Source organism: Sorex araneus, chromosome 7, assembly GCF_027595985.1.
Source record: "Sorex araneus isolate mSorAra2 chromosome 7, mSorAra2.pri, whole genome shotgun sequence".
Lineage (NCBI taxonomy): Eukaryota > Metazoa > Chordata > Mammalia > Eulipotyphla > Soricidae > Sorex > Sorex araneus.
The window spans coordinates 44,023,645-44,047,245 of NC_073308.1; the positions used below are offsets into that span (position 1 = coordinate 44,023,645).

At 41.0% G+C, this 23,601-nt stretch overlaps 1 pseudogene; it reads right to left on the bottom strand.

Annotated features, from left to right (window-relative positions):
• Positions 1-18,694: 18,694 nt before the first annotated feature.
• Positions 18,695-19,543, bottom strand: LOC129406583 (60S ribosomal protein L7-like; annotated as a pseudogene).
• Between the last annotated feature and the right edge of the window lie 4,058 nt (positions 19,544-23,601).

The following is a 23,601-nucleotide window of genomic DNA, read 5'->3' on the forward strand; positions in this document are numbered from 1 at the left end:
AGTGTCCATTTCCCACCACCAATGACCCCAGTTTTCCTCCCATCAACCCTGTCCCCCAGCCTGCCTCTATGACAACACTTTTCTTCTCTGTCTCTCTTTGTCTCTCCCTCCCTCCCTCCCTCCCTCCCTCCCTCCCTCCCTCCCTCCCTCCCTCTCCTTTTGGGAATTATATTTGCAAAACAGATACTAAGGGGTTATCATGTTTGTTCCTTTACCTACTTTCAGCACACAGTTCATAATCCAGAGTGATTAGTTCCAATTATCTTTGTCATAGTAATACAGTAATAACTGTAATACAATTACTATATTACTTTCTCTATCCCAACTACCTTTTCCCCAAGTACTTAAAGTAGGCTTCCAATCATGGACCAATCCTCCTGGCCCTTGTTTCTACTGTTCTTGTGTATTAGTCGCATATTATGTTTCTTTACATCCCACAAATAAGTGCAATGGTTCTGTCTGCCCCTCTCCTTCTGACTCATTTCACAGCATGATACGCTCCATGTCCATCTATTTATAAGCGAATTTCATGACTTCATTTTTTCTAACTGCTGCATAGGGGAATGCGCTATTCTTGCTAGAATGGAGTGCATTCCTGTGGAATGGGAGTTTTGTTTGATTCCCTAGAGCAATCAATTTTTTGCGGAGCTAAATCCTGAATTTCTATTTCTGACCACAAGATGGCATCTGGCTTTCATTAATATACAATCTCCTGCCCACCCCCTCACTCCTGGAGCAGGAAACCAACAGGAGCATTCAAACCTCAGAGTTCAAAATGGTGTCCCCTGTACCTCACACAGTTCTGGCACATAGTAGCACTGTAGTCCAGTTGCTCATGGATTTGCTCGAGCAGGCACCAGTAACGTCTCCATTGTGAGACTTATTGTTACTTGATGTAGGTGCATGAATGGTGGAAAGAAAGACGGGTAGGAAATCATCAGATGCTTGACAAACAAAATGAAACCAAAGCAGGGAACATATACATTGAAATATCTTTTACATTTTAATAAGTCTTACATTTCAATCTTTTATATATTTTTTTTAAAAATTGTTTTTTTATCAGTGAATCACCGTGGGGGTACCATTACAGACTTACAAACTTTTGTGCTTGCGTTTCAGTTATACCCATCCCTCCACCAGTGCCCATCTTTCACCACCAATGGTACCCGTGTCCCTCCCACCACCCCCACCCTGCCTCTGTGGCAGGGCATTCCCTTTTGCTCTCTCTCTCCTTTTGGGTGTTGTGGTTTGCAGTAGAGTTATCAGGTGGCCATCAAGTTCAGCCTCTCCCATCCCGAGCGGGTCCTCCTAGCACCCTTTACTTGGTGGTCCCTTCTCTATCTGAGCTGCCTTTTCCCCCAGCATGTGAGGCCAGCTTCTAAGCTGTGGAGTAATCCTCCTGGTACTTATCTCTGCTGTTCTTGGGTGTTAGTCTCCCATTCTGTTCCTTTACTTTCCACAAATGAGTGAAATCTTTCTATGTCTGTCCCTTTCTTTCCGTCTCATTTCAATCTTTTATGTTTTAATAAGCACTGTCTGTAGCATTGTCGTCCCATTGTTCATTGATTTGCTCAAGAGGGCACCAATAATGTCTCCATTGTGAGACTTGCTACTGTTTTTGGCATATCAAATACACCACAGATAGCTTGCCAGGCTCTGCTGTGCAGGTGGGAAACTCTCGGTAGCTTGCAGGGCTCTCCGAGAGGGACAAAGGAATTGAACCCAGGTCAGCCACATGCAAGGCAGTTGCCCTACCTGCTTGCCCAAAAACTGTTGTGATATCTGGACAAAGAGATAAAGATGAAAAAAAAATGTCTAATCTCTAAGTAACATTGGAAAGCATGCAAGAGACAGGACATCAAGTAGTCACTGAGCTGATTAATGTTTATTTTTAAATTCAGCAGGGACAGTAACCACACCCCAAAGACATGGCTCAGCTAAAAAAGTGTGGTTTTAGGGCTGGAAACCTGGGTTCAGAAGCCTGCTTACTACTTCTGGGACTGTAGGCAAGTCACACGGTCTTTATTTTCTCTCTCTGTTACCTGGAGCCAATAATTCCAAGCTAAAGACTGCTGTGCGGTTGAGTGGATTGTCTGCATGAACTGAAGGTCAACATGAACTGAAGGTCAGTGGGTGTTGGAAGTTTGCTTCCTTATCCACGCAAACATTTTGGCCCATGGTTAGTAAAAGCATATTAATAAAAGCTGGATGTAGCAAGGATTTAGCCCAGAGGTGCCATTCTGAATTTCTTTGTGCAAGACCATTATGCCTCATAAGCTCTATTATTGATAGAGTGCCTGCCAGCTTTCTAGGGGATGGCATAAAAAGAAGTGTGTTGACTTCAAAATATGAAATGAAACGGCAACATCAAAATCAGCAGATATTGATTATCTATGAATCACAATAACTAGTTAGCTGTTTCTATCTTCTGGGATGTGGGCAAATCAAAAAATTTTGATTAGATCTGAGATAAGGAGGAATGTGGGTCTGGGAAACGCTCTGTGAAACTCTTTGAATGGGTCTGGTCCTTGAGCTGCTGCTGTCATGGAACCTTGTGCTGAGTTCAGAACGGGCATAGCTTGGCTTGGCTTGTAGGTTGAGGCAGCATCTGGAGTTATGACTGTGTTTCCTTGACCCATTATTATGTCTCGGTACATCAGAGAGTGTAAGTGGTGTCTGCGAGGCTGGAGAATAGATCAGACCAGGGTTTGACAGACTTTCTTATTTGCAGATACTCCTTGGCTTCTAAATAATAAAACAATTAGCAATTTGAGTTTGATTTATACTTAACTATATTTAAAAATCTAATCCCTTGCAGATGAAGTGAGAGCGCTCCTACGATGCACCAGAAAAACAAACTTTAGGTGTGTGTTGCCATACGGAGAGAATACCAACAGGCATTCTTTCCTGTTTTCTAGATGTATTTTTGAAGTGTACCCTCTCCCTCCCCTCGTGCTGATTTACCACCTTTTCCTCCTTTTAACAAAGGTGTGTAGGTGTGTGAGTGTGTGTGTGTGTAGGGGGTGTTAGAGTTGCCTTGCATGCGACCAACCCAGGTTTACTTCTCAGCACCTCAGCCCCACCAGGTGCTGTAGGTTAGCTTTTCTATCTTTGAGCACAGATCCAGGAGTAATACCTGAGCATTGCCAGGTGTGGCCCAGAAATCTAAAGCAAAACCAAAGCAAAGGTGTGCATGTTGGGTGGACCTATGACATAAGTAGAAGACGAGGAATGCCTTAGAGCTTGCAGAATTACTTCGGCAGCCCAGTAGTTGCATGTGTGTGTGCATACGCATAGGAGAGTGTACATGTATGTGTGCGTTTGTGCATGTGCATGCATGTGTGTGTATGAGTGTGATATTAGAGTGCTTTAAATTAGATTCTTTTTTTTTTTAGATTAGCTTTTCTACAAAAGGAAGTTTCAATTTGTAGAAACTGAAGTGGGCGTGCTTTTTAGGAAACTCCCCAGTAACGTTTATTATGCTCTGTGGTTAATAACAATGAGATTTGCATCCATTGTTTTTTCAGGAAGTTTTTTCAGCAAAGGGAAGAATGCCTTTCCAGGAGGGGCAGAGACAGGGCTGTGACTTTTTGAAAGACTACTGACCCTGAAACCCAGCTTGGGAAAGCAAGGCCTGAGGAAATGTGACCAGGATGTGCAAACGGGCAGGCAGAGCACCTGAGCCAACCATGAGGTTGGGGGTAGCCAGGAACGAGCCTTAGAAAGTTTACCTGGTTTGTTGAACAGGTGTCATCTCTGACATAGATCACCAAGCACCAGGTGAAACAAAGGCAGCTTCCTCCTTCGCAAGCTGTGATGTTTGCACTTGACCTCGAGGCAGGAGGTGAGGAGGGATGTGGTCACCATCTGGCTAAACGGGATCACACCCCTGAATAACTGTGGACAAGTGCAGCTGAGAGCAGATCCCAGAACACTGGCTCCGACAAGCCCTGCCTCCCAGAGTCTTTTTCTTTTTCCTATTTTAAATTCAATTTTATTTTTATAAAGTTGTTCGTGATGATTGATTACATTTAATCTTCAAACACCAATCTCACCACCATTACACCTACCCATCACCATATTTCCAATGTTTTCATCCAGAACCCCAAACTCTGGCCCCCAGAACTGAATTGAAGTAATTTATTTTGTATTGCTTCTTATGAATAATCTGCTAAAAGTTATTCCAAAAAGTTTCCTTAGAAGAAAGTGTGTGAAGATTGTTATATTTCACCGAGGAAACATTAAGGCCTTCCATAAGAGATCACTAACATGTTGTTAAAGGTTGAGCTTTGTGTGCTTATATGTCTATATCTCTGTGTGTGTATATATCTGTATGTATATATGTACATCATCATCATCATCATCATCCTGCTGATCGTCGATTTTCTCTAGTGGTCTCAATTACGTCTCCATTCGTCCTAGTCCTGAGATTTTAGAAACCTCTCGTTACTTGTCCTTCCCAATGGTGCTGCATTGGAGGCTCTTTCAGGGTCAGGGGAATGAGACCCATCGTTGTTACTAGTTTTGGCATATGAATATGCCACAGGGAGTTTGCCAGGCTCTATCATGTGAGCAGGAAACTCTCGGTAGCTTGCCAGGTTCCCCGAGAGAGAGAACTAGGCTATAAGATGTCAAAGTGGCCACACGCTTCTGGAAGCTTGGCTTTATAGTCTCTGGATATTGGCCGTTGGTGGGATTACATGGCACCGGGGGCAGTTTCAGGGTGTGATCGCCTAGCTACTGGAAAATGGGGGATCTGGGCGGAAGAGGCCCAGTCCCGATTCGAGCAGGCTTGGAGATCTCAGCCCCAGTTCCCACACACCTGGGTTCCTCTGCCAGTTCCTTCATGCGTGAGGCTCATCTGAATGTGTAGAGAGGGGCCTTGAGCATGACTGTGGCTGGGTTCCAGAGGTCTTCAGCTGCTGGGGCTCTGCTCGGGGTGGGGAGGGAAACTCAACCCACCCCCTCTGAGGGACCCCGGTGAGGACAGTCAGGCACTAGGGCAAGAGACTCTGCATATGTACATACATATACATATATATATGTACATATATATATTTGCCCCTAAGATTGGTTGCCTTCTACTTTGATACTTTGAACCTCATCAAATGTGGTGTGCTATTCTTGGTACATCAGTGGTGTAAAGTATGGGATGTCGCAGTCACAAACTCCAGGAATTCTAAGATTAAAAGTACGGTTACACAGCAGAGTCACTCATGGGGGAGACTCATGGGTTTTTCTGCAGATTCAGATGAGACAGCCTCCCAGAGTGCTTTTCACTGAGTCGAAGAATCATGGTTCTCTTCATTGGCAGGTCCTGGAAGACTTGATCTGCCTCAGAACTTCCCAAATCTTCCTTTCAGTGGTGGCATTGGGAGGACAACTTACCCAGCCCTCTATTGGACAGAGCTGTGTGGGCGTGGGGAACATCCTGAAAATCCTCAGAAGCTGCACTCTCACCTCACTTTAAGCAGATGATAATTCAATAATTCAATGATAATTGAATAATATTCAATTCAAAAATAACTCAATGATAATTCAAAACTCTGGTTTTCATAGATAACAACAGGCCCTAGATGGTGTAAATTTACTCTGTGAAAGAAGTCACACTAAAATGATTTCAGGTGAATTTTTACATATCTTAGTTTTGCAGTAGCCCAATTTTCATTCAACTTTTAAGAAAGATGTATGTTGAACTAGAGGAGGAACATGTCAAATTAAAATTAAGAGACATTTAATTAAATGTTAAATGTCTTTAACATTTTTACTTATACATTTTTGATGCTCAATTCTGAGTTTTGGAAAATGTATAATCCTGGAACCACCTCTGCCATCAAATAAGGAATAGTTCTCAAAAATTTGTTGGGAGAAACAAATTATTTCTGCTGCCCTTTTGTAGTCTACTGATTTTTCTACCCCCACCTCTTCACAGACTCTTCTTTATGTTTGTAAATATGCCTATTCCAGAATGTCATATACATTGCAGACTACAGTTGTGCCACTTTAAGAGCAGGGAAACGAGGATATGGTAAACACGACATGTATGAGGTTGTTGCTGGTATGAAGCATTATGGTGTTCAATGGCCATAACGTCGCTAAGCCATAGGAACCTGAGGATCATTGTCCGTGTACTGTCCATCACTGACTTGAAGCACCATTGTGTGACATATGACTAGATTGTCTATTGTATGGCAATACCACTGTTTACTTGGTTTGGGGGACACATCCAGAAGTGCTCAGGCCTTATTCCTGGCTATGAGTTCAAGGATCACTACTCCTGGTGGGCTCAGGGAATCATATGGGATGCTGGAGATGGAACCTGCCTTGGCCATGTTCAAGTCAAGCGATGTTTGCTCTCAATAAATTACAATTTTTGGTTCTCAATAATCACACATGTTTTCTGGAACTAACAATAATAAGAAAATTCTAAAATTCTGAATTTTTAGAATTTTTATGCTTATTTCTTTTTCTTTATTCTAGAGTTCTAATTTTCTCTTTTCTTTTCTCTTTCTTTCTGTTTGAAAAGTAGAACATTTTATTAGAAAGGGGTAAGAAAGAAAAAAAAGAAGAGAAAGGAAAAGGAACTCCTCAAGTGGAGAGGAACTTAGTATAAGACTAAGTTCTGGGTTTCTAATAGTCTTAAAATTTTTTCTTAGTAGCCATGATTTTCAATTTTGTTAATAATAGGGTTCCACGTATACCTGTTCCAACCCTATACCCTTCTCGAGAGTGATCACCTCCCCTCACAATTGCCCCACCCCTGCCAATTGTCTTCTCCCTGCCATTGGTTATTTGTTATTCTCTTGATGTGTTTCTAATTTTCCTTTTGGTATCATTACTCTTCAGCTGTAGGAATTTACTTTAACATTTCTTTTAGAGTAACTTCTCTGGTGGCAAATTTTTACTTTATCTGAAATCATCTTTTATTTTGTCTTGAAGACTGTATTAGATTGTATTGTATATAAAACCTTGAGCGCCAACTCCTCTCTTTCAACTATTTCAAGATTCTGTTCCATTGATTTCTGACCCTTCATGGTTCTGATGAGAAATTTTTATTTTATTTTTTTTAGTGTCTTACACAATCTGTCATTTTTTCCTGACTGGTTCCAAACATTTTTCATCGCATGTAGCCTTTGTCAGTTTGACTATAAGTTGTTGGTTTCCACAGAATTTGTCTTCCTTGAGATTTCTTGATTTCTTGAATTAGTAAACCTAAACTTTCAGATAATAATGAGAGGCTTTCACCCTATTTCTTTTTTTTTGGTGGGGGGGTCACACCTGGCGATGCACAAGGGCTACTCCTGACTTTGCACTCAGGAATTATCCCTGGAGGTGCTCAGGGGATCATATTCGATGCTGGGAATCAAACCTGGGTTGGCCGCATGCAAAGCAAACGCCCTACCCAATGTGCTATTGCTCCAGCCCCGAACCCTATTTCTTTAAAATTGTTCTTGCATCAGTCTCTCTCCTCTCATTATGGAGGTCCTATGCTATGGAATTCAAATGTTTGATATTATGTTAAAAGTCCTGAAAGATACTTTATTTTCTTTCTGTTTTTCAGCTTGGAAAACTATCGATTCTTCTTAGGTTCATTCGTAGTACTTGTGCTCTTGAGTCAATCTAGTGAATTCTTTACAACAGATACCATATGTTTTAGTTTTGTAGTTTCCAGCTTTTAAAACATATATATCCCATGGAGTAGAGTAACTATAAGAACCCAATTCCTATTAAAATCCTCTGGAAAATACTTGTTTATTTAATTAAGTAGGTAATCAACCTAAAAATTCTGTTTTTCTGTTGTGAGTGATGGTTCCAGCATTGGTTTAGTATTTAACAACTTTGGCAATCTGAACATTCCCAAACATTGACCACTCAGTTTAGTCTGGGACTTGGTTAGAGGCTTGTATTATGATAATTCAGTTCACAAAGCCTTGACTATCCTTCTTTTGATCAGTCTTATACATGTACAAGATGGTGGTGTATTCAAACCTTGGGCTGGGTCATAATGCAGAATTTTGGTGATCGTTTCTCTAGCTTGCTAGAGAATTACCCTTTACAATTTGAGTCCATAAGATTTTGTTCTGGTTCATCTGATCATAATCATAAAGCATGTTTTTCTAAGAGTTTTAATGTCCCTCCATTCCTATGCACAGTTTTATGTGAGGGGGCCACCTGAGGGGTAAAGTGGTGAGAGAAAAGAAAAAAAAAGTAAAAATACTCCACTTTTGTCCTGATCTTTTGCATACTAGGAGCTCCTTCTTCACTTTTATGTCTCCATTCTGCCTTGTATCATTGCAGTGGTGATAGAAGAGGGAAGAAAGAAAACAGTGAAGTCCACATATTCTAATTTATAAGAACCCTTTTACTTGTCTATGACACGAAAGGGGGTTTTATCTTTAAAAAAACTATGGCAGTAAAAGGGGTTTTCCCCTGGCAGTTACACATAAGTCCAAAGATACCACCCAGATAAAAGTTTAACTGCAGCTGTATCTATCACCCTGTTAAAATTTTTGGACTTCCTGGAGCGACATCTCAATCTCTACAACACTGATAAACCAGGAGTAGCACACCAGGTTGGATGGAATGTAATGTAGAAGGCAACCAATCTCAATTCACAAAATATAAACACAGAAGGTTTAACTTGTAAAAACATCTTAGTAATCTCTTATACAAGCACTTAATGGCTATATGGTGAGATACAACAATCTTCATAACTTTCTTCTAAGGGAAGATTTTTTAAATCATTCTGTTAGCAAACTATTGATAACAAGCAATACAAAATAAATTACTGAAGCCTTCTATGAGGGCAGGCTGAAGGGGTGGTTGGGAAAATTGGAGACCGTGGTGGAGGGAAGGTAAAATGGTTGTGGGATTGGTGTTGGAATGTTGAATGTCTGTAATAAACTATCATGAACAACTTTACAAAAATAAATAAATAAAACTATAAATAAAAAAAGGGTAGATAAAAAGAAAGAGGGCTTTCTCTTAGAGCAATTCATACCACCCTCTTATCAAAGCCAGTAGATAAAGGAGAAACAATTCAAAGCAAAACAGAAAAAATACTAGGAAACTGACTATAATACTGATCTTTTAAGTTGGAACTTTACTCCCCAATCTATTTGCCTATATTTACTTCCAGAGATCTCAGGTTTTTACTTTTTCTATTTTGTCTATTTCTAGATCTCAGGTTTTTACTTTTTCTATTTTGTCTATTTCTATTCTATTCTCCCTCTTGGAGAGTCTGGCAAGCTACCGAGAGTATCTCGCCCGCATGGCAGAGCTTGACAAGCTACCTGTGGCATATTTGATATGCTCAAAACAGTAACAAGTCTCACAATGGAGACGTTACTGGTGCCCGCTCGAGCAAATTGATGAACAACGGGGCAACAGTGCTACAGTATTATTCAAGTCCCTCTAATTTATTCCTAATTGACTTTAAATTTTATTTATCATGTTTCTTTCAGTTTTCTACTGTACTGTCAAAACTCTAGCCATCCCTCTCTTATTTGTTCTTAGTAACTGGATGCTTTTGTTTCATAAAGTATAAGCCATGCAGGAGAAAGTTTTCAGTTCCTGAACTAAATTTCCACCTGCTAGAAAGGAAGTGCAATACCTTCTATTTCAGTCCAGTTCCTTCACCTTGTCAAGTCCATGTCTGTGTCATCTCAGAAATCCTGTACTTGATGTTACATTATATCTTCTGGGTCTTCATTTCTGTGACCTCATGAGCTTTCCTATCTGTTAATTTTCTCTCTGTCATCTTAACCAGCAAGAAAGCAAATACATCCTTTACTTCCCTGTGAAGTCTCTACCCAGTCCCATTCTGCACTTTTCTTTCAATACAGAGTGGGACTGGGTAGAGATTTAAACTCTTAGGAGTTGTCTCTCCTTGATGTTCACTAATTCTACTCCATATTGACTTTTTCCACTTAACAATGCACCATCATATTATCACCAATGACGGTATCACCAATCTAAAAGGTACCCTTTCATTGTACTCTTAAGTACTCAAAATACAATCTCAACCACATTAAATGCATTTGTTGTTCCTTAAAACAATTTCTTGCTTTGTCTCTCTAGACAATCAAAATTTCTGATTTTCATTTACGTCTCTGATAACTCCTTGTACATTTCCATTGTTGTCTCCATCTCTACTACTCTTCTTCAAAGGTGAACATTCCAATTTAACTTTAATCGCTTTTAGTTTTGCCCTCTTTCTAGGTATTGTCTTTTCCACCATCTTTGAAATCTAACAGTTTATGTCTCAAGCATTTCAGAAGAGACTCAAACATCTTCAAAATAAAATCTGTCACTTTTCAATGCAAACTTTCTCTTTACTCAGGGATATCCACTTAGTTATACCACCTATTAGTATTCTGCTTAATATAAAAGCTATTTAACTTTGATGTTTACCTCTATACCAATCATTATTGTCTTTATCTCTTCTTTTTATTCTTTTTTATTTCCTTTTCTCTTTTGTTTTCTCCTTCCTTCCTTCCTTCCTTCCTTCCTTCCTTCCTTCCTTCCTTCCTTCCTTCCTTCCTTCCTTCCTTCCTTCCTTCCTTTTTTCTCTCTTTTCTTTTTTTTGGTTTTTTGAGCCACATCCAGTGATGCTTACAGTTTAATCCTGGCAATGCACTCAGGGATCACTTCGGTGGTGCTTGGAGTGCTAGTGATCTGGTCAGCCAGGGGCAAATCAAGTCCTTATAACTTGTACTCTCTCTATGGCCCAATTAACTTTCTTTCCATCTTTATTATGTTTTCACAAAACTTAAAATAAAGGACTAAATCAACAATGTCTCTTCTAACTATGCTCCTCTGACTTATTGTTGCTCTATTCACATCCGGCATTTTTTCCTTTTATCTTCCAAACATTATGTTACATGGCACCGGGGGCAGTTTCTGGGAGCACATTACATGCCATGTAATCCCATCAACGGCCAAGATCCAGAGACTATATAAAACAAAGCTCCCGGAAGTGCAGGACCTCTTATAGTCTAGCCCACTGATGTGCCCAAAGCAGCTCACATGTGTTTGGTTTTATCATACTTGCTTGTATTCTCTGATATACATTCTCCATCCCTCTTGGAAAGCCCGGCAAGCTACCGAGAGTATTCCGCTTTCATGGAAGAGCCTGGCAAGCTCCCCGTAGAGTATTTGATATGCCAAATACAGTAACAATAACGGGTCTCATTCCCTTGACCCTGAAAGAGCCTCTAATCATTGGGAAAGACAAGGAAGGAGAGGCTGCTAAAATCTCAAGGCTGGGATGAATAGAGATGTTAATGATGCCTGCTTGAGCAAATCAATGAACAATGGATGACAGTGATACAGTGATGCAGTGATTCTGTCTAGGATTTTTGTTATAGTTAGTGGAAAAAAGAGGCTATAGTAAACATAACCCATTTGGGCTGCCTTGGATATCCTTGTTATTTTTAACATGACCTTAATAGTAATTATAAGGAACTTAAAAATATGTTTTATAACAAATGCCATCCAGCAATTTAAATTATAAGGAAGCTTCTGATATCAAAGTACATCAGGCACCATGTTCTAAGTAAAAAATTTGTTTTTGCTAAGAAATATACAACACTGGGGCTGGAGCGATAGTACAGCAGGTAGGGAGTTTGTGTTGCATGCAACTGACCTGGGTTCATTTCCCAGAATCCCATATGGTCCTCTGAGCACCGCCAGGAGTAACTTCTGACTGCAAAGCCAGGAGTAACCCCTGTGCATCGCCGGGTGTGACCTAAAAAGGAAAAAAAATACAACCCTGAAATAAAATTGTGTTATAATCTGTTACTTTGTCACAGGATTACTTTGATTGAGCGATAGCACAGTTGGTAGGGTGTTTGCCTTGCACACGGCCAACCCGGGTTCGATTCCTCTGTCCCTCTTGGAGAGCCTGGCAAGCTACTGAGAGTATCCCACCTGCACGGCAGAGCCTGACAAGCTACCTATGTCGTATTCAATATGCCAAAAAGAAAAGTAACAACAAGTCTCACAATAGAGACATTACTGGTGTCCACTCAAGTAAATCGATGAACAACGGGACAACAGTGCAATTACTTTGGCATAAATTGGGAAGGTGAAAACAGAATACATATTTATGTTGTTAATGTGAAAGGAAAGTCTGAAAGGACACACTGAATACTATGAACAACAGAGTTGGTATTTTGGAGGACACTTGGTGATGTTCAGGGGTTCTTCCTGTATTTTTGCTCATGAATCACTCTGGGTGATGAGCTGGGGACCACATGGGATGCCAGGGATTGAAACTGAGTCAGCCACATGCAAGGCAAGCATCCTGCCCATTGTACTACCTCTCCAGTCCCCAGAGTTTTGTCCTGTTTTGTTTTTTTTAAGCCAAATAACATTTTTATTAATATATGGTACATATAGAAACAAAAGAAACAAAACTAAAAATTTATACTCTAAGGCCAAATTAATAGTTAAAATTATTGGAAATAAAGAAGTAAAGAAGTGAATGTTATGACAAGATAGTGTTATGACAAGATATAAAATTGGACTTTAGGGGTGAACTTTATGTAACATATGCGGATGTTGATTTATAATGACGCACTACTGAAACATGATGATAGAAAGCAAGACAAATTCAATAAAAGATTTTTTTTTTTGGCTTTTTGGGCCACACCCAGCGATGCACAGGGGTTACTTCTGGCTCATGCACTCAGGAATTAACTCCTGGTGGTGCTCATGGGACCATATGGGATGCTGGGAACCAAACCTGGGTTGGCTATGTGCAAGGCAAAAGCCCTACCCACTGTGCTATTGCTCCAGCCCCCAATTAAAGTTATTTTTTAATTACAATTATCAAGTGATCACACATGGCCCAATTTCAAATTTCAATACTATAGAGATTTTCTTGCTATAGAAAATCTTTTACTATAGAGAGTCTCTTGCCCGCATGCCTGGCTGTCTTCCTCGGGGCCTCTCAGAGGGAATGGGCTCCAGCTTCCCTCCCCGCCCCAAGAAGAGCACCCGGCAGCCGAAGACCACCAGAACCTAGCCACAGCCATGCTCAAGGCCCCTCTCCACATGTTCGGACAAGCCTCACACATGAAGGTACCGGCTGAGGAACCCAGGTGTGTGTAATTCCATCAATGGCCAACATCCAGAGACTTAAAAGCAAGCTCCCAGAAGTGCGCAGCCGCAAAGCTGCTGCGCGATATCTTATAACCTACTTCTCCCTCTGGGAGAAACTGGCAAGCTACTGAGAGTTTCCTGCCCACATGGGACAGCCTCGCAAGCTTCCCATGGTGTATTCATATGCCAAAGCAAGTAACAAGCTGGTTCTCATTCCCCTGACCTTGAAAGAGCCTCCAATGCAGCATCGTTGGGAAGGCCGAGTGGAGAGAGGCTTCTAAAATCTCAGGGCTAGGATGAATGGAGAGGTTACTGAGACCGCTCGAGAAATTCGACGATCAACGGGGTTTTGTGATTTCATGATAGAGATTTTAAAGTGAGCTGTCCAGCCACCGCCGAGATGTGATCCCGGGGGCCGCACGCATGTGCGGCCTCTCCGCAGCTGCACAAGCGTGAATCCAGACCCAGCAAAACCTCTTTCGGCGTGGGCAACTCCTCGCAGAATGTCTCCAGCCTGAGAACTAAGCCTCGGCCCTGTGCCCGCCCAGGAGGGGAAAGGTATCTCTCTCTCTCTCTCTCTCTCTCTGTCTCTCTCTCTGTCTCTCTCTCTGTCTCTCTCTCTCTCTCTCTCTCTCTCTCCTCTTTCTCTCCAGGGATGAAGGGCACAGTGTCCGCCATATTATGACGACCACAGATTGGGTTTTCAAGCCTGCAATTATCTAATATCTGGAAGAAATCTCCCTGGACTTCTTGTTAAAGTACAGAAATTCAAAACCGTATTTGTCTTCACAGTAGGTCTGAATCTAGTGGGGTACTCCTAACAACATTAGTGAGGTTTGTGTTGAAATATTGAATGTAACCAAAGTAAACAGAATGTAAAATGAAACTTATCAGTTACAAGGTAGGGGGTGGGGGGGCGGGATGGGAGGTGTAATGTGTGGGTTTTTTTTTTTTTTTTTGGTGGTGGTATATGGGCACTGGTGAAGGGATGGTTGTTTCAGCATTGTATAACTGAGACCTAAGCCCGAAAGCATTGTAATCTTCCACACGGTGATTTAATAAAATAAAATAAAATAAATAAAGTGAGCTGTCCATATCCCAAACCCACCAACACTGCAAAGAGCATTAGCAGCTAATAAGAGATTTTTGTTTGAGAAATTATTCTCAACCTCTTTGGGTAGTTTGCTCCAAGGACTCTTCAGAGAGGTTGGAGAGACAGTACAGTGGGTAAGGCACTTTTCTTGCATGTAGTCAGATCTCAGTCTACCCCAGCACCACATTTCGTCCTTCAAACACCATCAGGAGTAATCCCTGAGAAGAAGAAGTAAGCTTTAAGCACCACTGGGTGTTACCCAAAAAAACAAAATAAAATGAAACAAAATAACTCTTCCAAGTTGTTTTGGAAGAGTTGTTCACAGACTGCCAGTAGAGTTGGAAAGATCAACCTAATTCTAAAGCTCTCAGTAGTTGGCTGAGACCATTGACACAACTGCTTCACACGTCACCTTTTCCACACTCCTGGTCATTCAGAACAGAGTTTTAAGAAAACGGACAGTGACCGATGCTGAAGAGCAGCAGTGGCACAGGTTATGTGTACAGAAGTGAACAGAAAAATCAGTCTTTTATTTTTTATTAAAAATAATTTTAATATAATTGTATTTAATAGGTATAAATTGTTTAATGGTAATCTAATTATTTTTTTATTTTTTATTTTATTTATTAGTTTATTTTTAATTAGAGAGTCATCGTGAGGGTACAGTTACAGATCCATACATCTTTGTGCTCATGTTTCCCCCATACAAAGTTCGATAACCCATCCCTTCACCAGTGCCCATTCTCCACCACCAGTAAACCCAACATCCCTCCCCCCCTCCCCAGTCCCGTCTCCCCCCACCCCACCCTGCCACTATGGCAGGGTATTCCCTTTTGTTCTCTCTCTCTGATTAGGTGTTGTGGTTTGCAATAAAGGTGTTGAGTGGCCATTGTGTTCAGTCTCTAGTCTGTATTCGGCCGCATCACCCTTCCCCCACATGACCTCCAACCACATTTTACTTGGTGGTCCCTTCCCTGAGTTACCCAGAATGAGAGTAATGGTAATCTAATTATTAAAGATTATTTTAATGAATCTAATTATTAAAGATAATCTCAAGTATATCAAGAAACAACCCTCTATCCAAACAAGTTCTTTCTCCACATGAACAAATGCTACAAGCAGCATTTGAAGACCAAAAGAGTGTGACTCTAATGACAGAATTCCTCACATCCATCAGAACTGGACTTCTAAGAAATTTTTTCAAGTCCTGAGGCTTTATCTTAGTACTCAGAGCCTCTGATCACACCTCCTCTCATTTACTCTGCTTTCCGGAAGGTTCTACTTGCACTGCAGGCTGCTTTTACCAGATGCTGCCTGCCATAAGAATCCCGGGATGGTAAAAATCAAAGAAACCCTCTGCAAGTGTTGTTGATGAGTGCCCTCACAGCGAGTCAGCCGCGCACATCTCTCTCCACTGCCTATGCAACTGCTCAAGATTAAAGCAGAGGTGGGGTTTCCAGCTTTCCACATGTGGACGTGTCCTCTTAGCGACCTCATGGAATTCATCACACACATGTTTCCCCAGAATGGCCATCTGGTGTTGGGGGCCTACAGCTGAGTCATCATTATTGCAGCCAAGTAGTACTTCTTTGACTTAATTTCTTCCTCAGTCCTTTCAATATCCTAGCTTCTCTCACCATAGGAGTTCTTGGAGTTTTGCAAGGATTCAAGAATAACCACATAGAGTTGCTCATTTTCTCTCCAACGGTGACTCTGACCTTAGCAGGTAGCTATCATTTCTACAATAATGCTTTCCTCCAGATACTGAGATGGATCTGGTTCCCTGCGTTCTTGCTACTGTTTTATGCATTCTCCTGGTCTTGTTACAACTTCCTTCCATGCTTCAACAGATGATTACGGGACTGTGTGAAAAATAGCCTAATGGTTTGATAACCTGGAATCATTATTTTTTTTTTCATTTTTGGGTCACACCCGGCGGTGCACAGGGGTCACTCCTAGCTTTGCACTCAGGAATTACTCCTGGCAGTGCTCAGGGAACCATATGGGATGCTGGGAATTGAATCCAGGTCAGCCGCGTGCAAGGCAGATGCCCTACCCACTGTGCTATCGCTCCAGCCCCGATAACTTGGAATTGTTATGGGCTTGTGGAATTCTGACACTCTAAGACTGATGGTAGGACTGAAGATTCTGAGACCTGCAACATCAATTGCCAGACACTGGATAAGAGAATGGTCTCGAATATGCCTTGCTGTTTTTAAAGCTCTTCCTCCCAGGGACCTCATTTCCCCAGGGAGTGTTCTGACCCTCACACTCACCATTCCCTTGCTCCATGGTTTCTATTTGTTTTCCAGGTAATTCATGGGAAGAGGCTTGTTAGAAAGATTTTTAGATTTCTGGGTGCTCAGGGCAGGCACTCAGACTCCAGTGTCAATAACTAACTTCCCATGAGTGTTTGAACACCACTGGGGCTCACAATGAGAACAGGACTTCAACCTTCCTTCCATATCTCCAGAGTGTGTGAGTGAGTGCACACGTATGCATGGACACACATGCACACACTCACAGAATGTCCACTTATGGAACCTCAAGAGCTCAAACGACATTTCAGTGCATAACTTGGTACTGAATGAATGTAATGGACAATACATTAGTAACATCTAGAATATCTTTCTTTTTTTCCCCTCAATGCTCTCAGATTTGAAGCTGAACGGAAACATGTGTACCAGAAAAGGTTAATCAGTTGAAACTCTTTAAATGTTTAACATTTATTTATTATTTAGATGTTTAACATTTATATAGGGGAGTGCCTAATGACTGCACAAGGTAAGATCAGGGACGAATGACAATGGTCATTCCCAGTAACATCCTTGACAACTCATCTATCACTTCACACCTTCCTCCCATCCTACCCATCACCTCAGAAGGAAGTTAAGTAGTCAAGTATTATTATCTGAGCTTGTGTCTTTAGGGTACCCCCAAAGTTCATCAGAGTTTTACTGCTGATTGCAACTAATACTATTCCAGGGACATGCACAATCAGATAAACTTTCATTTTGCTATGCTTTGGTGATATGGTATTTTGTGTCCTTATAAGCTGACAACTGAGACAGCTGCTCAGGTTTCCTTTTCAGTATGGTCTTAATTATCTTTCTCCTATGTATTGGATTAATATCGATCTCCCTGCTGTACATGAATTTCATTCTCATATGGTGCTTCCTCTGTGAAACCTTTTCCAGAAATCTAACCTCACAATGACCTGTGTTCTTCTGAACTGTCACTCTCCTTCTCATGGGTGAAAACATTATTGCTCATTTGTCATTCAACCACCTGTCACTCCACCCAACAAACAGCTATTAAAGTCATGATTGTCGAGGGACTGGAGATACTCTAATGAGATTCTATATCCATCTTCAAGAGTCGTATAATCAATGAACTATATTATACTGTAGCACTGTAGCACTGTCATCCCGTTGCTCATCCATTTGCTCAAATGGGCACCAGTAACGTCTCCATTGTGAGACTTATTACTGTTTTTGGCATATCGAATACACCACGGGTAACTTGCCAGGCTCTGTTGTGTGGCCGAGATACTCAGTAGCTTCCTGGGCTCTCCACAAGGGTTGGGAGAATCCAATCTGGGTCGACCTCATGCAAGGCAAACGCCCTACCCACGGTGCTATTACTCCAGCTCATAATTCCATGTATATATTTGATCTTTCCAGTTAGCCCTTTTCTTGAAACCATGGCCCTGTCTTTTGTTCCTTTGTCCAGCGTTAGGAGCTGGGTTCTCCAAAAGTAGATCTGAAATGGTTAGAGAACGGTAGGTGTATTAGTCAATGCTTCAGGGATTAACATCTATGGAAGGGAGAAGAAAGTACAACAGGGGCAGAGAAAGACTAAACTGTGATATAGTCCCAACAAAAGCTGTCGACAAAGCTATGAAGAACTCTGAAGTTGGAATGAATCTTCAGAGTTAACCCAAGTTGGAGATAACTCATTTGGGGACATTTCAGATAATGCTTCATACATTCGTGTTAAATGGCCATCTGCCTCACTGATGCTCACTTACTAGAAGCTTTAGGATGGGGTAATAGTTATCTTAAAGTGCTGCTGCTGACTGCTGGTTCACTCTGGGTGTATTTAGTTTTCACAGGCCCACCCTTAGGTAAATCTTAGCAGACCACTCAGCCTTTTCCTAAGACTTCTTACTTGAGAAGAGCAGCTGTGCGTAGCCTTGAATTCATCTTCACATCCCCTCACCTCCAGGTGCTTCGTATTTAGGAAATTCACTAGTAAAATCAGAAAGGGACTTGGCACTCACACAATGAAACATTTCAGTATTATTCCTATTTCACTGAATTCGTATAACATTTTCTTTTCTGTACTGGTTGAGACCTGTAAATTTAGAAAGGGGCAGCTTTGAGAGAGCTGGAATCCCTGACCTGAAGCTTAGGAACAGGAAGATAATGGTTATCTAAATCACTAGAAAACAAGAGGCAGAGTAGAAAAATTCCATGAAACTGTTTTTTTTTTTCAATTTGAAAGCAGTCATTTATTAACTGACCAGATTATAAAAATACGGTTGATACCTTAGTTCATCCATCTAATCAGCCGGTTGATCTGGTCTTCTCTGTTGCCAGCATCTCCACCTTCTACAAAATGGGTGGTCTTTTTCTTCATCCCACCCCGGGGAGAAGATAATTTGAAGGGCCAGAGGAAGTTGTTTGCCTCTTTGAAGCGTTTTCCAACAGTATAGATCTCATGAATCAGATCCTCCATGCAGACAATGCCGTATTTACCCAGCGTTCGCGCTATCAGTGCATTATCCGTTAGAGCAATTCGCTTCTTGTGGATCTTGCCATAACCACGCTTGTAGATCAATTCATTTGCTGACTTCAGGTTTGGGTACCCCCATGCAATATAGGGTTCCACGATCCTCAGCATGTTAATGGAAACCTTGTTGAGCTTAACAAAGGTACCATTGAAGATCTGGCGAAGGCGAAGAAGCTGTAGAACCTTTCGGACCTTGGGGCTCACACCATTGATACCTCTGATTCTGATGACAAAAGCCAATTTGGGTTCCGCAGGAACGTAAAAGTTGCCAGCTTTTCTTGCCATCCTAGCCATGCAGATCTCCGTCCTGTACATCTGCCTGTACTCCTTGTGATAATGCTTAGCTTTCTCGTAGATCAGCTTCCTCCTCGCCTTTCAAAGCATCTTCTGAGCAAACTTCTTTCTCAGGCGCTTGATCTTCAGCTCTGCGAAATTCTTTCGCTTTTTCTTCAGGGTTTCTGGCACATCAGGAAGCTTCTTTTTCTTCCCTGCGGTTGCTGCTGCTGGCTTAGCAGGGACCTTCTTTTTCTTCTCTTCTGCACCCTCCATGGTTCCAGTCGGAAAAGAGCTCCATGAAACTGTTTTTAAAATTTTTGTTGAGGTAGCATTGGGTTTATTCTGGATCTTTTTGTGAATAAAAGGAGGAAAAACAACCAGGAACATCATTAATTGAGACCATGCCTGTCAATGACAGGAAGCCACCAAATGACATAGGGAAATGCATAGATAATGCTGAGTTTTAAAAGCTCAAGAAAATAAAGGCTTTCGTAAAGTAAACCATTTAGAAAAAACTTGACAGTCTGATTAGTGTAAGGCCAGTGAGAATGGAAGAGTGGGGGAATATGGTCCTAGACTAGAAGTCTTGGGTCAACTGAACAAGAGGGAAGAGGACTGGACTGTCTGGACTGTCGCTCGTTCACAGAAGTGTCGGGAAAGTCAGTCACTGGGGATAAAGGAGGGATGGGCTGGTGAGTTTTGTAGCACCTGCCAAACCCATGATGCTGGTGGGATCTGAGCAGAGACTGAAGGGGATTGTAATAGGGACTGCATTGAATCTGTATAATGCCTTGGGCAAGAATATTATTTTGACTATATTAATCCTTCCAATCCATGAATAGGGAACATGTTTCAATTTTTTGTTGTTGTGTCTTCTTTTACTTCTTTTAGTAGTGATTCATACTTGTTTTTGTTCTGTTTTGTTTAAAAGAAATCTTTCCCCTCTTTTGTTAAGTGGATTCCCAGGCACTAGATCTTCACTATTGTAAATGGAATTTTTAAAACTTCCCGCTTTCTCTCTCTTCTGTTTTATTGTTTGTATGTAGGAAAGCCATGGATTTCTGTGCATTGATTTTGTTGTCTACCACTTTACTGTACAAGTCTATTGTTCCCAGGAGTTTTTTCTCCTTCCTTCCTTCCTTCCTTCCTTCCTTCCTTCCTTCCTTCCTTCCTTCCTTCCTTCCTTCCTTCCTTCCTTCCTTCCTTTCATTTTTGGGCCACACCTGGTTGTGATTAGGGCTTACTCCTGGCTCTGTGCTCAGGGATCATTCCTGAAGAGCTGGGGAACCATATGTGGTAATGCAGATTAAACCAGGGTCAGCCATGTACAAGCTAAGCATCCTATCCTCTATACTCTCTCTCTGATCCCTTTGTGAATTTTTTGTAGAGCCTTTAGTGTTTTCTAAATATAATATATATCACATTCATATAGATAATTTAGCTTTTTATTTTCTAATCTCAATGTCCTTAATTCCTCTTGCTTGCCTAATTGCTATGGCAAGGACCTTCAATACTATAGTGAATAGTAATGTTAAGAGTGGGAACCTTATCTTGTGAAAGATAAGGCTTAGAGAAAAGGCTTTCAGTTTTTCACCGTTGAATGTTTGTTCTGGGCTTGTAGTAATGGCTTAAATTATGTCAAGGGAAGTGCCTTCAACCCCCATTTTATTGAGAGTTTTTATAATAAATGAGTATTGGTTTTTGTCAAAGGCTTTCTCTGCATCTAATGATATGATGGATGATTTTATTCCTTGTCCTGATATGGTGTATTGTATTGACTTGTGTATAATAAACTAAATTTGCATTCCCAGGATTAATTCCACTTGGTCATCGTATATGATTTTTCTTATCCTTATTTTTTATTTTTCTTTTTAAAAATTTATTTTTTATTCACCAGGAATGACAGAGTTACAAAGTTATTTATCATTAATTTTCAGGCATACAATATCCCGACATCAATCCCTCCACCTCTGTCCACTTCCCTCCACCAGCTTCTCTAGTCCTGCCCCTGGCCTGACTCTAGAGCAGGCACACTTCCCCTCCACCCCTGTCCTAGTGTTCCCTTCCCTCACTTATCCCTCATTCAAGTAGGATTTCTCATCCTACTGAGAAAAAGTTCTCCTGCTCTTCCTTTCCGTTTTCACTGTCACTGTCATCCCGTTGCTCATCGATTTGTTCGAGCGGGCACCAGTAACGTCTCTCATTGAGAGACTTATTGTTACTGTTTTTGGCATATCCAATACGCACGGGTAGCTTGCCAGGCTCTGCCGCTCGGGCTCGATACTCTCGGTAGCTTGCCGGGCTCTCCGAGAGGAATCGAACTCGGGTCGGCCGCATGAAAGACGAACGCCCAACCACTGTGCTATCGCTCCAGCCCGTTATTTCTTTTATTAAGGCACAGTGATTTACAAAGTTGTTCCTAGTAAACTTGTTTCAGGCATAGACAGTGTTTCAACACCAATCCCACCACCAGCGTGCTCTTCCCTCCAGCAGGGTCCCCAGGTTCCCTCCCAGCCCCCAACCTGCCTCCTTATTTCATCTTGCTTTGCTCCAACAAAACTTCTTGCAAATGGAATTATCAAAAAATACATTAATAAGAGCCAATTTGTGTGATATATTGCTGATTTTAATCTATGTAAATATAAAATTTAAATAATCTAATACAATATAGCGCCTAGTCTCATTTACATCAACAAATAAGACATCTAGACATCTAGAGTAACTCTGACATCTAGAATAGATTGCATTAAATTTTATTTATTGAATCTTGTTGTAATTATTATGTCTTCCCTGTCATAACTTTAAAAAATCTATGCTAATGTATTTTAGAGTTTGCATGAAATAGGTAAAAATTTATAAATGCAAAATTTAATAACAGTGAAAGAACTAGGAATATGCACTCAATTTCGGGGGAGGGGGTGAAGGGTTCTATATATGTTTGTTAGACTCATCTATTCCATCTATTCCATCCTTGATGTCCTTCAAGGCCAGTATTTCCTTGTAGAGTTTTTGCCTAGATGATCTTATCCAGCAGTGAAAGAGAAGTGTTCATGTCTACAATTATTGTGGTTTTGTTCATGTCTATTAACAGCTGTTTTAATGATGTTTTCATGTCTCTTAACAGTTGTTTTAATCATTAGGAGTGTTTATATTAAGAAGTCTGAGTTCTTTATGTATTGATCACTTGATCATTAATAAGTGGTCATCCCTAACTCTTGTGACCTTTTAAAATTTGATGTTTATGTTGTTTCCTATAAGTATGGTCACTCAGCCCTTTTATAATGAATTGTTTGCCTATGTGATTGTTTTCCAGCCTTTGACTTTGAGCCTGTGTGCAGGTATGACTATTCAGGTATGTCTCTTGTAAGCAGCAGAGAGCTGGATTCACTTTTTATATCTTTATTGGTGAGTTCAGTCCATTGACATTGAGTGAGATTGAGCTGTAGGGATTTTTTTTGTCATTTTGTAGAAATGATGTGTGACCCCTATTGTAAACCACAACACCCAATTGGAGAGAGAGAACAAAAGGGAATACCCTGCCACAGAGGCAGGGTGGGGTGGGGGGAGATGGGATTGGGGGGTAGGAGGGATACTGGGTTTATTGGTGATGGAGAATGGGCACTGGTGAATGGATGGGTTCTTGAACATTGTATGAGGGAAACATGAGCATGAAAATATGTAAATCTGTAACTGTACCCTCACAGTGATTCACTAATTAAAAATATTAATTAATTAAAAAAAAGAAATGATGTGTGATTGTGAGATTGTGCTGCCATTTAAGGAAGTACCTTTAATGCTTCTTGTGAAAGCAGGTTAGAGGCGGCTGTGATGCTGTGTAGCTGTTGTGTGTCCACAAAGTTTTATCATTGACAATAGGGAAGAGGATTTGATGTCTTCAACATGGGGTTTGCTTTTATAACTACCCAAATGTTGAGATCTGAGTTTATTTTGGCCATGACTTTTAGAAAGGTGTCATTGTATATAAGCAAGGATATCATCAGAATAAAACTTTGCAAAACTGCTTATGTCCCAGTTTGTCTGAGGGTTCTGTTGCATCAGCTGATATGATAAAAGTCCTTTCCCTGCAGCTTGCAAAATGCCACAGGCAGCAGGTTCAGCTCACCTACTTGTTTCCCTTCCCTGAAGGAAACAGGGAGACTTAGGATTGTTGTCCAATAGCTGAAAGTGGGTGTTGTTAAGCTTTATTCCATTACTATGGATAAATTTAATGAGAATAACTTACACACCAATTGTGTATAATTATACAACCTAAAACATACTGTTAATGAAGAGTTGTACTCTATAACAAGTGGCATCACTGATTTAGCAAT